At 38.0% G+C, this 16,565-nt stretch overlaps 1 protein-coding gene and 1 long non-coding RNA gene across 4 annotated transcripts in view; one reads left to right on the top strand and one right to left on the bottom strand.

The window, feature by feature from the left end:
- The window catches only part of Cwc27 (CWC27 spliceosome associated cyclophilin), a 188,979-nt gene that overhangs the window by 53,500 nt on the left and 118,914 nt on the right, over positions 1-16,565 (bottom strand). The gene's annotated exons all lie outside the window — the stretch shown is intronic.
- Positions 2,792-16,565, top strand: part of LOC116083679 — a 32,910-nt gene continuing 19,136 nt past the window's right edge. Inside the window, exons 1-2 of the long non-coding RNA XR_004115857.1 lie at positions 2,792-3,421; positions 7,705-7,821. This is a non-coding gene — a long non-coding RNA (uncharacterized LOC116083679). The remainder of the gene's footprint in view (positions 3,422-7,704; positions 7,822-16,565) is intronic.

A 16,565-nucleotide genomic window follows, 5' to 3' on the forward strand; every position in this document is an offset into this window, starting at 1 on the left:
AAAAAAAAGAATGACCCTGAGCACAAGGTACAGGTGAATTAGACAGGCCTTCAGCAGAGCATTGAAATGCAGGCTAAGACAGAGTAGTAGGAATGCTGTTAGGCTGCTCATTGGTGTTGGTGTGCATGCACTGCCCTTATTCTCTGGGTTACCAACAGCTATTTATCTGATGGAACAGTGTTGACAGGACTTGGACTTGTGCCAAACCTCCTGATGAGAAACAAGGTGGAACAGGCTGGCTGGAGGGAACGTTTCCTTTTTAGGAAGCATAGTAAGAAGATACATTGAAACAAGGGTGAAACATACACGATCACTGCTGCAGACACAAGAAACGTTTAAAACTTTTAAAAAACAAAGACTCTAACAACGTTGAAAAAATGGCCAATGTGTGTACAAGAAGTCACTCAAATACTCACATGAAAACTGTGTCTTAAGGAAAGAAATGGCTGCCTGGGGTGTGTACCTGCTGTTAAGATGAGCAAGGTGCTGCTCGGTCTTTTTGCATCAGGCAGATTAAGTAACAGAAGACAAAAACTGAAGACAAAAATAATAAGTCCTAGCCTGTGACAGGCCTAACCACTTACTATGCCAATCAAAAACCACATTCAGCTTATGCTGCAAATATAAGAAGCAGATGGAAATCAAACTGCTTGCCTAATTGCAGAAAAGAAGTCTAACCCAAGACAGTTTTATTAAGGGCAAGTGGAAACAGTTTCATCAATAAACCTCTTTCTTTCCCAACATACATCTTCCTTCAGTCTCAGACCAGAACCCATCTCTTTCATCTGTTCCAACCTCTGACTTCATGTTTGTACAAGAGGATGCCCACTGTGCTTTCTTCTCTGAATAGTGAGTCTGAGGGGCCAATATTGTTCCCTACAAATCTTGTGGATGAAACATCTGTTTGTCTATAGTGCAATGATCAGTAGGTCCCTGACAGACAGACACTGAAAGGAGCCTTAAGGACCCAGAATGCATTTTGAAGCATCAAACAGGGAATTACACACACACACACACACACACAGATTGTAACAGAGGTTAGCATGCTGTAACCACCAGGAATAATTTCTTCTCCATGAAAGATTTTAGAGATATCTGTTGTCTTTCTATAAGCTAACCAAAAAAAAAAAAAAAAAAAAAAAAAAAAAAGAAAGAAAAAAAAAGTAGCAATCATATTGCTTTTATGTTAATCAATCAAATTAGGATCTCACAAAATAATGCCTTCATTAAGTTTGTTTTGAGTATTTGACTATCTTTTACTTGAATGGGAGCTGAAGGCAGTGACTACTGGCTGAGAAGAGGATGATGTAGGAAAAATATTGGGGGAGTTGGGCACAAAAGACATAGTCTCCATTTCATTCTGTAAAAAGTATATGCTGCTAGCAAATAAGATTAGAAAATAATTTCTTGGTTATTATATAAGAATTTAATTCACAAAACAGAAAAATTAAAACCTCAAATACATAGTTCATAACTTTTCCAGTTACAGACATAAAACAATCATTTTTCTAGAGGAAAGGGCTAGTTTCTTGACTCAAAAGGATTTTACTATATTTTACAAAATATTATTGCACTGGATTTTGATGTATAGTTGCATATATTCTTAGGCAATGTAGGACCCATCAGCTACAGGGTGATACTAAGAAAATTAACAGACTTCTCTAGCTATACCTCCTTTATGTAAACACTAGTTGTTCTGGCTTCCCCATGGTATCTTTCTATCACAGATACATGAAGGGAAAGAACTAAAAAACATGTATCAAGTTTTTCTTAAGTTTGGGTATGTGTTAAAAGCAGGGGACTGCCTGAGTAATAATAATTCTACCTTCTCCTTTACTATCAAATTCTGATTTGTCTTAGTCAATGGAATACTAAGTATCAAATGAAACACTGAGATTGCCTAGAATTCAATATTCATTTATACAAATTACTTTTCAAACATTATTGAGAGAAGGTAAGATATTGTTACAGGTGTTTCAAAACAACAATGAAGAAGGCAGACAAAAAATTCTTGAGGGGAAGGTAAAAAAAAAAAGTCATGCACATAACATAAAAGCATGACAGATGATACAGAGAAGAGTGCCTTAGGGAAGGGCAGCTGGGGCTTGCCAGGAAGGGCACATGAGTGTAAACAAGTTGATGCCTTGGGAAGGGAAGCCCTGCGAGGGAAGGAATGAGCCTTCCCTAAAGCTCTGGTTTGCAAAGAGGTGGCTTCACAGGAGATCTAAGGAAATGAGACCATGGTAAGATAGCAGGGTGCAGTTACTTGGAGTACAGTCGACTTATGTAGGGGCTTTGGAGTTTTAGAAATTTTTTCTAAATGTTTCTTTTCTTTTTTTTTTTTTTAAAGCACAGATAGAGTCTGACAGATTTCAAAGGAAACCGAGGAGATAAAGAACTGCTACAACATCTGTGAGTAGGAGATGGGGTGGATGCATGGCACAAGCCGAGGAGCTGGCCCAGCATCGCGAGCTGCGCAGTGTAGTTGGCAGAGGGCAAGCCAGCAAATGGCATGGGTCAGGTGAGTTGGTAGCCACAGCAGCAGTAGTTGTTTAGAGTTAAAAAATCCTACTGTCTCCAGTGACAGTTCAGATCAAATGTATTGCAAATTTTGTTCTGAACAAGTATATGCCAAAGAAACACGTAGAACGGCAACAGATATTTGTGACCAGGAAGAAATCGACAGCTTTAGTAAACACAGGAGGGCAGAGGGAGAGACAAAAAGTGGTAGTCGATACAGATCTACCTACTCTTAACTTTGAAATGTGATATACTTCAAGGCATATTACAATGACAAGCAGCTTGCCACTCTAAAAGTTAATCACAAAATGCTTTTTCTCTGTTAAGAATTCTGACAACTTCAATTCCTTCATAATATTAACTTGAAAACAAAACCGAAAACTTTTTAAACTTAGGCTTTTTTTTTTTTTTCTTAGTAAGACATATACAAACACACGATCTGGGATAACAGTTGTTTTATTCATCAATTTCATCCCTTGCTCTTTGTCTCAACCTTCTTCTTTTCTTTTAAACAGGAAGTAACATCATACTGACGGATGATTTTACCACAGCTATCTCCAGTTTATACTGAAAAGTATACAAGATAGCCTGCTTTAAACATTTCAGAGTTTAGGCTCTGCTTTTTCCTTTAGAAGAGTGCAGTTCTACATCCCGTGACCACAGCCCCGCTTCATTTCAGCAGATACCATTATCTTTTTCTTCTAGAATTATTTCTGTATACCTGAGCCCAATGATTCATTCACCATTCAATGGAAGATAAAATATTTACAATTTTATTATGAAACACACATGGGACATTGCATGAACAGACATAAAATTAAGTCTGAGATGACCAAAGTCTGGACTAAATCTATACTTATGCTGCTGAAGGCAAGAAAAATTATTTAGTCTACAGTAATGAGTAAGTAGCAGCAAAACAAATATTTGGTTGGCTGTGGAGAGCCAATGTTTTCATTCTCTGTTGTAAGCATGAAGGATAAAAACAGTCTGACCAAGCACATTCTGCCAGCAAATAGCACATGCATTCATCACACTTTTGTTGCATACACAACATGATTCCTAATTTATAGATTTATATGCTTTACAAGTATTATATATCATTTATTATTATTATTATTATATTTAGATGTATACACACATACATATATACATATATATGTTTAAATGTTTTCACATCACTCATTTGTTTAAAAAAAGTTTTTTAACCATTTATGGCGAATTCTTTACTAGCCTAAAATATACCATGTCCTGCCCTTGAAAGTGCTTCAGGATAGGGGTGTGGCTTAGCAGTAGAGCAGGAGCTTAGCAAATACCAGACCTTGGGTTTGTTGCCCAATACCCCACAAAGCCAGTGACAACAAAGGTGAAGAAGAAAGAGCTTTAATCTTAAACAATGTATTCCACATACTAACAAATTAGCAGTGAGTTATCTGTCTACATAGGAGAAGAAGTGTTTTTATATTTTCATAATGGTTTCAATTTGTTCACTGATATGTTAAGAAATTAGTAATCAGTGGTGACACACAGATATAGACACAGACACACAATTTAATAGTAAACGTGTTTATTTAGTACTACTTCCACCTTACAGGTAAGGAAATTAAGGCTTAGATATGGCATACTCAAGATTGTCGAATCACAAATCAGCATGAGGTATACAGATTGATGGCAGGATACTATGAAAACACACTTCTGATAGTGTGGCAGAGGAGCAAATAGGCCTCATAAGCATGAATTAATATAACTTTAAACCCTATTAAAAATCAAAATATAAGAGTTCCTCACTTCTTTACTCATGTACATATATGATCATGAAATGAAAAGGAGTGGAAGGATAGTTATACTGTTGATACTAAGTAAGAACAAAAGTTCTTTCTTATGACAAAAATATTCTACAGGAAACAGGTATTAGCTTTTACGTAATATATTTGCCTATATAAAAGAAGCAGCAAAGAACTGAAGGTCTATTATGCTGGAGAACACAATTAGAAGAAATAGGAAGACAAGAACATAGCACATAGAGTAGTCAGTAATTGACTATCAGGGCCTCTCCCCGCTCCATAAACTGTGAGGGCCTAGCAGCAAAATCCATAATCACCCAGTGCCCAGACTTTGATTGCTAAACATTATTTCTTGGTGGTAAGCACAGCTCCTTAGAAAACACTATGATTTCAGGCATTAGGAATGCAAAGCACAATCTGCACCTAGAACAGCTTGTTAAAAATATACAAGTACTTAAACACTATTAGGAGTGTGTGAAAAGAACACAGGGGCAACTTGGGCTCCCTGATGAGGTGAAAAGCCAACAACCAATAAACTAGAATGCACAGAATCAGATGTCACCAGTTTATCCTGACCTAGTAAGTAAACACAAAAGAAAGAAAATGGGATCCTAAAACAAAAGGAAACAAAAGTCTGATGAGTAATGAGACATAATGTGAGGCATATTTGATTCTCATGGCTTAGATCCCAGCTAGGAAAACAAAGACTACTGCAAAGCACATTAGAAAACAAAAGGTGAAGGAAAATTTTTTATTATGAGTGTTATCAGAATTTCCTAACTGTGATAAGTCTACCAGTCACACCAGACACATCCTAGAGAAAGCCCATTTAGTACGTGGGAAGCATGTGTATGAATCAGGAACTACAAGAAAAGACCCTCAAATCTACAAATCGGAGGACATCTGGCATGTGCTGGTCATTCAACGTGAACGGGTATGAAGGCATGGGTGGATGTTAAAGGGTAATGCTAAGGGAGAAACAACACACTGGAAAGAAAGCACTTGATCACATGACGCAGCACAGGATGCTGCTATTTCCTTTGACGCACACAGAAAGGAATCACTCGATTCTGTACAGTGAAGACTTTTGTGGGAGGCAGAAAGAAGACACTAGAGAATAAATAAGGGGTTAAAGTACATTCATGCTCACTTACATAAACGTCCAAAACAAATATAAAACATATTAAGGCAAATTGGGTTAAAAATGCAAAGCCCTGCACATGCCTTTAATCCCAGCACTTGGGAGGCAGAGGCCAACCTGGTCTATGAAGCAAGTTTTGGAGCACAACTCAAAAAAACATAAAACAAACCAAAACCAAAATCAAAGGTTCTGTATGTACTCTCTCTTGTATGTTTTCTGCATTTCACAAGCTAAAGGAAAAATTAAAAGAAAAGATGATGGCTATTAATTTGAATGAAATTCATTATCCTTATATTTTCCATCCAAATTCATCAATTTTAATACTCTATCAAACTTTACTATTTTTGTTTGCATATAAGCATAACTATCATCTCAATCTACTTAACAATAGTACCATTTGATGGAAAATTGTAAAAATACAAGGCAGTTTCTAATCAGGTGGAATTAGTTTCTGTTGACTTTCCCAGCATGATGTTGTCACTTGTCTCGAGCAGAATGAAGTTTACTTGTATTTTTACTGGTGTAGTTTCTGTTTCCTCCTTGTGCTTACTGATTTCCAAAGCTACAGTGCTCTAAGAGATGAGCTCAGGAGGGTGTCACTGCCTCCCAGCACTGCCCCTTACTCCTCAGTCCCCACAACTACCTAACACCATTGTCTTTGGGCTTCATTTTCTATGTGTCATTGTGTAAGTGTAAGAGGAGGAAGGGGTGGGAAAGCAGCTAATCAAGGTCAAAGTCTACCAATGACCAGACAGCCTTCTGGGGCAAGTAATGGGGGACTCCTTTTGCTAGTTTCTCCTTCTCTGACCTTGACTGGATAATTCTAAGCCCCCATGTCACATAGCCTTAATTAGTCTATAGGATCAATTTCCTTTCTTCTGACAAAACCTGTTCAGCCAGCACCTGAGGTTCCTGAAATGCTTCCCCATGCTGATGAGGTATGCCAGGTACCCTAAACCTCCATCCAATGACCTTCATCCAACCTAGATGTCCCTACCCTCAGTCCCCCATAACTTTATAAACTTTCAATCATCTAAATAAAGTTGACCTAGTGACAAGTAGCCCTAATGTGGTCCTTTACCTTTGGTACTCATAGGGTTTCTACCTCATCCCCACGAGCTTGTCTCTTGCTTCCACTGCCCTCCTGGACCGAATTGGCCTATGATCCATTGAGGACAGGGAGACCCACAGGAAGATATGCACCATAACTGTTTTCTACTTAGCTTGGTTCTACTTATTTCCAAAACCCAAACAAGCAGAGAGCTCTTGAAAAGGTATTTTTTTCAGAGTCCAGAAATGACAACTGAGAAGTGGCAGTGAATGTTGTTGTTTTTATAAAGAATCTCAGGACACAGGAGAAATTTATAATGTAGATGTGCCAGGACAAGTCTGGAAATTTAAAAAGGAGTTAAGAGCACCCCTTTTAGAAGTAGGTAATAGTAGAAGTCAGCATTTAGGAAGAAGCACCAAAAAGAAACAATGTTTGGAAATTATCTATGAAGTAATGGAAAAAGAACAGGGTGAGAGTTGGGGAAGAGCCTCAGTGGATGTGAAGAGACTTCCACATAAGAACATGGAAGAGAAAGTTCCTGAATACTGTGGGAAGGGATGTGGAGGCTACTCTTGAAAAGGATTATTGTCACTTTATCTGAAGACAAAGGACATGTTGGAGAACTGTGCGGGGAAACAGAAGCCCTGAGGTCAAGGGGTAAAACCAAGGAGAGAGCACACCAGACACCAAGGCTACAGGCAAAGATGAGGTAACCTGTGAAAAACAGGCACAGAGGCAGGGTCTGTACCAGGGATAACCAGGGATATAATATAGGCAGGTTAACAGGCAATACACACAGGAATTACTTTAGCTGAGGAAGTTTTATAATATACAGTAGTATACTTAGCCTATGGGAACACCACTAATAGTGAGCCTTTTGATGTTTATTTTGGTAAACACCGGTAAGATTTACAAAATGGGGTAACTATTCTGAAACTGGTGCCATCCTTTTAGAACTGGACTAAAAAATATTAAACTCTCCCATAAAGTCACAAGCAACACATTACCTCAACTGAAAACTGAACTTAAAAAATTCAGACCTAGTTCAACCTGACTTAGCAACATATATACGAATTTGTGATTAGATATGGACAGTCACATTATTATAAACTAGTAACAATAACAGAAGGAACTATATTTTTAATCTATAGACCTATGAGAATGAATTGATGTTTAATTTAACAAACATTGATGTTCCTCTCTTTTGTTAGTTTCCAGGAATTTATCTTGGTTTTGAGAGAAACATTAAGAGCCCAAGAGTTCATGATAAACTAAATCCAGCTCCGAGACTGAGAAGCAAGAAGGTTCTGGACAGGCATTCTGTGAAGGTGAGTCTGAAGTCAAGAACTACTTTTTCTTTTCCCTTATTTGAAATCTGTAGCCTAGTAATTTCCTGTACACAGACACTCTGAAAAGCAACCATTTTTTTTCTGGCAACTAAAAGCTAGTAGAATTGCCAATACCTGACATTATACTGTGTGATTACTTCTTTACCAACAGGTCCATATTCATTCAGTGTCTCACTGGAATATAATCCTTAGAGGACAAACACTTCAACAATATGTTTGTTTTACAAATTATTCTGGAAAAATGATTAGACTGTAGAAAGTTAAAATAAGTTAATTAGTAGAGAATCAAGTGTAGACTCCTAATATATATAACAAAAAAGCAAGTCTGATATAAATGGTTTTTATGATTAGAGGCAAATTTTATCAATTATTTATAAGAAGTAACTATATTTGGTTTACTAGATCAGTAATAAAAATAAGATAAAGTGTGTTAAAAGTTTATTAAATTCTTTATTATTTAGGTTAAGCCAGGCATGGTGGCACACATCTTTAATCCTAGCACTGGGGAGGCAAAGGTAGATGAATCTTTGAGTTTGAAGCCAATCTGGTTTACAGATTGAGTTCTAGGTCAGTCATAACTATGTAGAGAGACTTTGTCTTTAGAAAACAAAAACAAAATAACAACAAAAACCTCCAACAACAATAAAATAAATAAATCATTTTGAATAAGACAGGTTCAAAGTTTCTAAATAACATGCATTTGTTGAAATTAGGCTGGCTGCAATCTTAATAAATATTTTTGTGGCCCTAAAGAGTACAAGTAGACTCATGATGAAGATTAATACAGGGTAGACTACCATAAGAACTGTAAGATGTTCACTAGGATTCATGCAGATGTGTGGAGCTTATAGCTAGAAATAGAGATTAATGAACGATCACTGGTAGAAGTAATCATACCTTTGGTGGAATTATTTTGATAGTCCAACATCAGTTGGGGAAAGGTCCAAAAGATGTGAAAGTGTTTGATACAAGACATGAAGAAGAAACAAGCAAAAATGGCGGATGGTATTTCAGTCAATAAATCTCCAAGAAACCTGACACAAATAAGAAACTGTAGGATATAACCATGGACTCACCAAAATAGTTTGGCGAAAATACTGAATTTATATGGTGAAGAAACAAAAGAAAGGATCTTTAATCTGCATTATTGTACATCTCCAAGAATCTATAAATATTTTAGAAGAGATAGGATGAGAATACAAGGGACTTTCTCAATAATCATACAAATTGGTAATACACCTCTTCCTGAAAGTGGGACTCCATGTAACTCTTTAAATACAAAGCTTTAAAAATGGAAGATGCACTGCTTAATTCTAAGAGACTGTTCTAGACTTACTTTTAATTTTATTCTGGTCAATATTTGTGAGCCCAAATGACAAAAAGAAGCAACAAGACCTATCTGTTAATTTGATGGAACAACTACACATATGTACATGTGCAAACATAGAAACCTATTACTGTAAGTGTTTATATCTTTAAGAGCTACAATAATGTTTTAAGTTGTACAGGAAAATATATGGAAGCAATACAATAAAATAACTTATATTTATGCCTTGCATTTCTCATAGACATTAACATCCTTCAATAGATATTGTCTCACTGTTTTAAAAACTGTTATGAAATAATCTGATATTTCCATCACACCATTAATTTTCAATAATCTAGAAGAGCTTTATAAGCCCTGGAAGAATGGCTTTGTGCCTGCACAGGACACAGTTACTGAGAGGTGATGGAGTGAGGACAGAGCAGTGGACAGAAGTGTGGGACATAATCTATACAACATGGTGGCAATATGCAATATTCAATATGCATTTATGAAAGGAGCTGGCGGTGGTGGCACATACTTATAATCCCAGCACTAGTGAAGGCAAAGGTAGACGGATTTTTGAGTTTGAGGCCAGTTTGGTCTACAGAGTGAGTTCCAGAACAGCTAGGGCTACATAGAGAAACCATTTTGAAAGACCAAAATCAACCAAGCAACCAAAAAACCTGAATAAGAGACTATATATATTTATAAAGTACAATATAATATTCTGAAATATATATGAAAATTGAAGTGTGTGTATGTAATATATATAGATATATGTATATGTATACATATACTGTTGAAGTATATATATATATATATGTAGTATACACACACACACATATATATGTGTATATATATACATATATATACTGTAGAATGACTAAGTCAGATCATTATTATCTTCCTACTCCATGGTAAGAATACTTGAAGCCTATTTTCCTTGAAATTTTCAAATATATTAACTATGTTGCTAATTATAGTCACTATGTTATATAATAAATCTCTTGTTCTTCCTTTCTTTTAAAAATATTTCATTTGTATGTATATAGGTGTTTTGCCTGCGTGTGTGTGTGTGTGTGTGTGTGTGTGTGTGTGTGTGTGTGTATACCACAGATGTGCCTGGTGCACATGGAGGCTTAAAGAGGGCACTAAATCCTTGTAACTGGACTTATAGAGGTTATAAGCTGCCTATTTCCACCATCTGGAAAAGCAGCCAGTGTTCTTTTTTGGGGGCAGGGGGTGTGTGTGCAGTGAACTTTATTGATGGTATTCAAGAGAGTAGAAAGCTGTGGCATGATGGCTGTGGGGCTGCCCAGGATATCATGCCTGCAGCCAGTGTTCTTAACCACATCTCTCTAGCCCCTTATTCAACTCTTCTAAGTGATTTTATACCATTTGGACAACAGCTTCTCAGTTCCCACCACCATCCTCACCCTAGCCTCTGGTAATCACCATTTTACTGTCTGAACAAGTTGTTCAATGGTGCTTCCTGTGGAGACAATAGTGTATTTTTCCTCTACATCCCATCATGTATGTCACGTAATTACTGATGTAATACACTGAGAATTAGGGTTTCATTATGTATCCCTGGTTGGCCTGAAACTTACTAAGTAGACCAGACTGGCTGTAAACTCACAAGAGATCTGCCTGCCTTTGCTTCCAGAGTGCTAGGATTAAAGGTGTGGGCCACCAGGCTGGGTGCGCTAATCATATTTTGACTATACCTCTTCCTCCTCTCTTTACACTGAGGTGCTAACATGAAAATTGATTTGAGAAACATTCTGAAGGTTTCAAAACACACTTTATTATTTATTTACTTACATATGTCTGAATGTGCACATTTGTGTAGGTGTCCACAGAGGTCAAAAGAGGACATCAATGTCCCTGTGGCTGGGAGTTCCAGGCAGTTGTGAGCCACAGGATGGGTGCTGGAAACTGAACTCTTGTCCACTGAAAGAGTAGCCAATACTTTTAAAAGCTGAGTCCCTAATTGTTTTTTGTTTATTTGTTTGTTTGTTTTTGCATTAAATTATCAGTTAGATTAGTCAAAGTTTCCAAACAAACAGAATAAAGAAGTATATGCCCATACATGTAGAGATTCAGACATTGGATCTCATGATTGCAAACTCACACTTGGGTTCCAGACTGAAAGCCAAAGGCATGAGGCTGAAGCAAAGCCAATGCCTCTGTGTAAATCTGAAGGCAGGAAAAGACCCATGGCCCAGCTCAAGGCACCCACACAGGAAGAACTGCTTACCTTCTGCAGGGTCAGACTCATTAAGCTATTAAGACTTTCAACTGCGTGGGTGACAGTCAACACTTGGGGAGGACAACCTTCTTCACTCAGGCTAATTCACATCTTATTTCTGTCCCCAAATACTTTCACAGACATATCCAGAATATCAGTTGACCAGCAACCTGTTCAAGGTGACATACAGTACTAAGTGATATATTAGACTGAAGGGCTTCTGTCCATCTGACAGGAAGATAATCAGAATTCATTTTTCTGGAAGCAGTTGAAAGGAATATAAAATATATGGAGGAAATAGACGCTATGGCCGGGGAGGTGACTGAGTAAAGTACTTGTCAGGCAAGGAGGAGGACCAGAGTTCAGATCCCAGCACTCAGGGAGATAGAGGTGAGGTGGAGTGTCTGTAGCCCCAGTGCCAAGGTGGTAGACACAGGTAGATCTTGGGAGCTTTCTGGGCCAACCAATGTAATAGAAACTGCACACTCCAGGTCCAGTAGGGAATCCAGTCTCAAAAACTGAGGTGAAGAGCAAGAGGACAGCTCATGCCAACCTCTGGCCTCCACATGTGCCCATACAGGCAGGTAAGGGCACATACATACAGGCATGCACATACAAGTGCATATGTATATATGTATACACGCACAGTAAAAAAACCAAACACCTGGAGGTGGGGGTGGGTGGGTAAAGATGATCCCCTAACTCTGTGCTTCTCAACCTTCCTAATGCTGCAACTCCTTTATATAGTTCTTCATGTTGTGTGTCCCCTAACCACCAAATTATTTTGTTTTTACTTCATAACTGTAATTTTGCTACTGTTATGAATCATAATATAAATATTTGGTATGCAGGATATCTAATATATGCCTAAGGGTTTTGACCCACAGATGAAGAACTGCTGCCCTAACTGGACAAGGGCACATCCCAACTAATATCAAAAGACTGCAGTGAAACAGTTGGTCTCCCACAGTCAGAATCTTCATGGAGGAGCTTATAGAAAATGGAGGAACATGGAAGTAGAGAGAAGAGAAATGAACATCACAAAACTAATCTCTGAGTCCCAGGTTCACACAGTTCAAAGGCTAGAGGAATGAGAACACGGTCTTACAAGTACATGGGAACTCTGACTATTTCATTAGCAGCTCATCAAAAAACTAGGTACTATGCCTATCAGCTTCCCAAAATACCACTCAAGGCCTTTTATATGAAGAAAAGTTTTAACATGGAGCAGCAGGTCAATATAAACTCATTACCACAAAAGTCACCATATACTTCAAAGAATGCATACTGTCTACACTGAATCCTGATGATCAGCAATAAGCTAACATAGCAGAGAAAACGGGTAAAGCGTGGCCTGCATAAGTCTGCCTGGTTCTGTAATGAATGTTTTACCTTTTCCTTGGTGACAGATCCTGCTCCTAGGAACTGTGATCAAAGCTAAAAGGTCAGGACATGTACTGAAGTAGTATAAGAGCTCCTACATCTAAGATCCTGAGTTTCCTTGAATTCAGGGCTCTGCTCCATTTATTCCATCTGTGGGCTCCTATCAGATAGCTTAAGTGTAGTTATAAATCATGCACAGTAGCCAAGATCACCACTCAGCTCAAACCTAGATTTTTTGCATTTCAAAGGCTATGTTTTTAACTGATTTTTGAAAACAGATCTGAGAATGGTATCTGCCATCAATGGAAATTATAGCACTTACTGATTTTGTGTTTTGAATTCTTTACTACTACTACTACTACTATTATATATATTAGTAAATATAATATATTATACATATAATATAAATAATATATGCAATGTATGTAATATATTTCTAATAGTTAAGCTAACATGGAAAACCTTGTACTAAAGAACAGCCAAAGATATATGAAAATGGTACTTGAACTATGTTATTTCTTAATGAGAACAAATGAGAATGAATTCTTAAAAAACTTTCTAGAGCAGCAGGTAAAGAGAATGAGAAGAACCCATGTTCTCCAGTTCGGCCTAGTGTGACAGAAATATCCAGACATCCAGATGCTCCACAGTTGTGTGCCTTGGGCCTAGCATGGATTACATATTTACATTTATGAAATGGTAGTTTCTGTTACTGATATAGAGGCCACTACACTGGGTCACGTGACAATGGTCTGAGGCCAACAGAAGGCTGCTCAGAAGAGTGTGGAAAGTAGAGGTAGAAATAGAAAAGATGATGGCATCTAATGCAGAGGGATCCTGAAATCTCTGCTTAATCTTGAGTGTACTCCATGAGTTCATATGTGTACTTCTGTTGTGTGTGGAAGAAAACTTCTTCTCTTTGATATGGAATTTGAGTAGACATTTATTAGCTCTTCATTTCCAAGTATCCTCTTTCTTTAGAGGCTGAGTTCTCAAATTTCAATTTTATCACTCAATTTGCTAATATTCTTTTTAGCAGTGTTTAATTTGCTGTCAGCCCTGTAAACCTTTCAGTTAGGTTTTGTATTTTCACTCTCAGATCTCTTCTACTTTCTAGCTGGCTTGATTTTTATATTTTCAAGTAATTTTAGAAGTAGGCTAGGCACATGCCTTTAATCTCAGCACACAGGAAGCAGAAAAGCAACAGATCTCTGAGTTTGAGGTCAGCCTGATCTACATACAAAGTGAGTTCCAGGACAGCTGGAGCTACACAAGAAAAAGCCTGTCTTGAAAAAAGATGAATAGAAACACCCTCCCCTAAAAGTGGGCTGGGTATGCTCCACATTTATTGTCTTAATAAAATCTGAGGCTTTGTGCACATGAGCTGGATGTTTGCTGTCTTTTAGCTTTCACTCAGGGTGACTGAATTGTATCTTTATGTGTTAATTCTGGGTTTTTCTTGCTCTCTTTCTGTCTCTCTGTCTCTCTTCTCTGTCTCTCTCTCACACACTGTTTGAGGATTGGAGATGAAAGTAAGTTAACAGCACCCCCCCCCCCACCATCCCCCAAGAAGATTTAAATTTGTTTCCGTTAGACTTTTAGAGTCACTTAGGACTTAAGACAGTTTGCAATAGATTGTTGGCTGGAAGACTGTGGGCTCTCACCTTGTTGGAAGGTTACTTTTTCCCTAGAATTTTGTACACTCTTATTCTTGCCATCCAACACTATGCTCCTTGATCTGGGATAGTAAGTCTTCCTCTGCTGAGCACGAGGTAACCCAATTTTATTTTTGTTCTCTTAGCCCTATAGGCTGAGGTCATTTGGCTACTCTTTTGTTAGATTTTTTCCTGCTTTCAGAAGACCTTGTATTTTGTGAGAATTCCAAAATCAATGATCAAGTCACCAGCAAATGCCCTTTGGGCTAATGCCAGATAAGTACTTCACATATTTCTCTCAGTTCACACCTTTACTTATTCCCTGGTTAAGTATTACTGATCTTTTTGCCAGCCATAGGAGCTCATGAGAAGCTGTTCTTACATTCTATTCACCTTTTTTGTTGTTGTTGTAGTTATTCCATGGGAAGATCAATTTAAACTTTCTAGTTGGCTATGATGCCAGAAACTGATGTTTTCCATAACATGTTATTTTTTTTGTCATCATTCCAAAATTATATATTTAATCTTTAGAAGGTTGCCTGTTTATGATAACAATGTGTTAGAAAGCACTCAAATTTGCTGAAGGGGTTCTAGAAACAATTCTTCTAGTCAAAATCACGGTGGAATTTCATAATAAATTGTCTAATGTTGGATCACATCAGAATTCTGTGTAGTGAAAGGAGCAGTGGCTAGGGACCAGGGCCCTGGTGTTAACTCCCCCACGCTGCTGGGCAATGTTCTCTGAGTCCTGGCAATGGCTGCTGGTCTTTGACTTTCTCATGGGCAAGTCTGGCTGATGAGTTGATCAGGACCCAACTATGATGATTATAGACATGCAGAGCAGTGTCACCAGAGCTCACTCACAATCAGAGCGTCTAGTACATAGTACATTTCGTGAGGCTACCTTACAGTCACACTGTAAATGTTCAACAGCATAGTTGGAAGTAGGCTTCCACTCTGCTATGGCTATTTTCTAAAAATAACAGGCAAAAAAAGTGTATAATGTTCTTGTGTCACCAAAGTCATTTCTAAATGATTTCCTGGGTATTTAGATATTAGTTCTCAGAACTTCATTATTCTTTTGTCTGTTGTGACATTTCCAGTTGGCTGATGTAACTAAGAATATAATTTAAGAAAAACTTAAGAAAAAATACTCAGACTTAAGAGCTGCAATTACAACACCTGTAAGGAGTTTTTGTGAGGAATCCTGAAAATAACTATTGCTTCAATCATGTAAGAAAGCCAGTTTAATATTGTTCAGATTAAGCTGTCCCCAATCAGTTTTAATGTAACAGGTACACAGTGTGGAGCTGTGGAAGAACCTCTTTTCAGTGTGGCTGAGTGTTGCAGGATGCTGAAGGTGCTCAGTACTCATGTGAGTTACTATACACATTTGTCATTCTTGGCAATGTAACACAAAAGAAAAACATCTTAAAATAAGATTTTGAAGCAGTCTGAGAAAGTTAAAACTGTATTTCCAAATGGGAATATTGTTTATAACCAAACTTTTAATATTAGTTTTTCCTCTGAGAGAATCTAAATTCTAAAACAAATCAACCAAGCACCATAAAGATGTACACATAGCCCCAATAATTTCTTTGACTTTCTATGTGGGTCAAACTAATTATTTCAATTTAGGATCTAAACAGCAAAGTGTTTGCAATATTTCCTTGCTGAATTATCATAAGCCACTTGAGAAAAGAAGGTCCGGCATACTACTAAATCAGTGAAGGATGGCTTAAAGTGAGTTTTATTTTTCTTTTGAGTGAGCAGTAGAGATAACTCTCAAGAATGGAGTCCTGGAAGGTAAGAATATCCAGTGCATGAGACCTGAGCAGCCAGCCGGGAGCCACAAGCCCCAGGACTCCCAGGGGAGCCGCAGGGCAGCAGGGACACAATCCTCTCAGCTTCCGAGTGACAGACGAGGTTCAGCTTCCTCCTCTGCTCCTTCCCTGCAAGTGGAGGGCCTACCTCCAGAGAGCGCCTTAAGCCAGAGACCCAGGCGGGATCCACCATTTTCTCTCGGGTGAGTTTCTGAGACCTGAGCAGCCAGCGGGGAGACACAAGCCCCACGACTCCCAGGGGAGCCGCAGGGCGGCAGGGACACGATCCTCTCAGCTTCCGAGTG

The sequence above is a fragment of the Mastomys coucha genome, unplaced genomic scaffold, assembly GCF_008632895.1.
Source record: "Mastomys coucha isolate ucsf_1 unplaced genomic scaffold, UCSF_Mcou_1 pScaffold8, whole genome shotgun sequence".
Taxonomy (NCBI): Eukaryota; Metazoa; Chordata; class Mammalia; order Rodentia; family Muridae; genus Mastomys; species Mastomys coucha.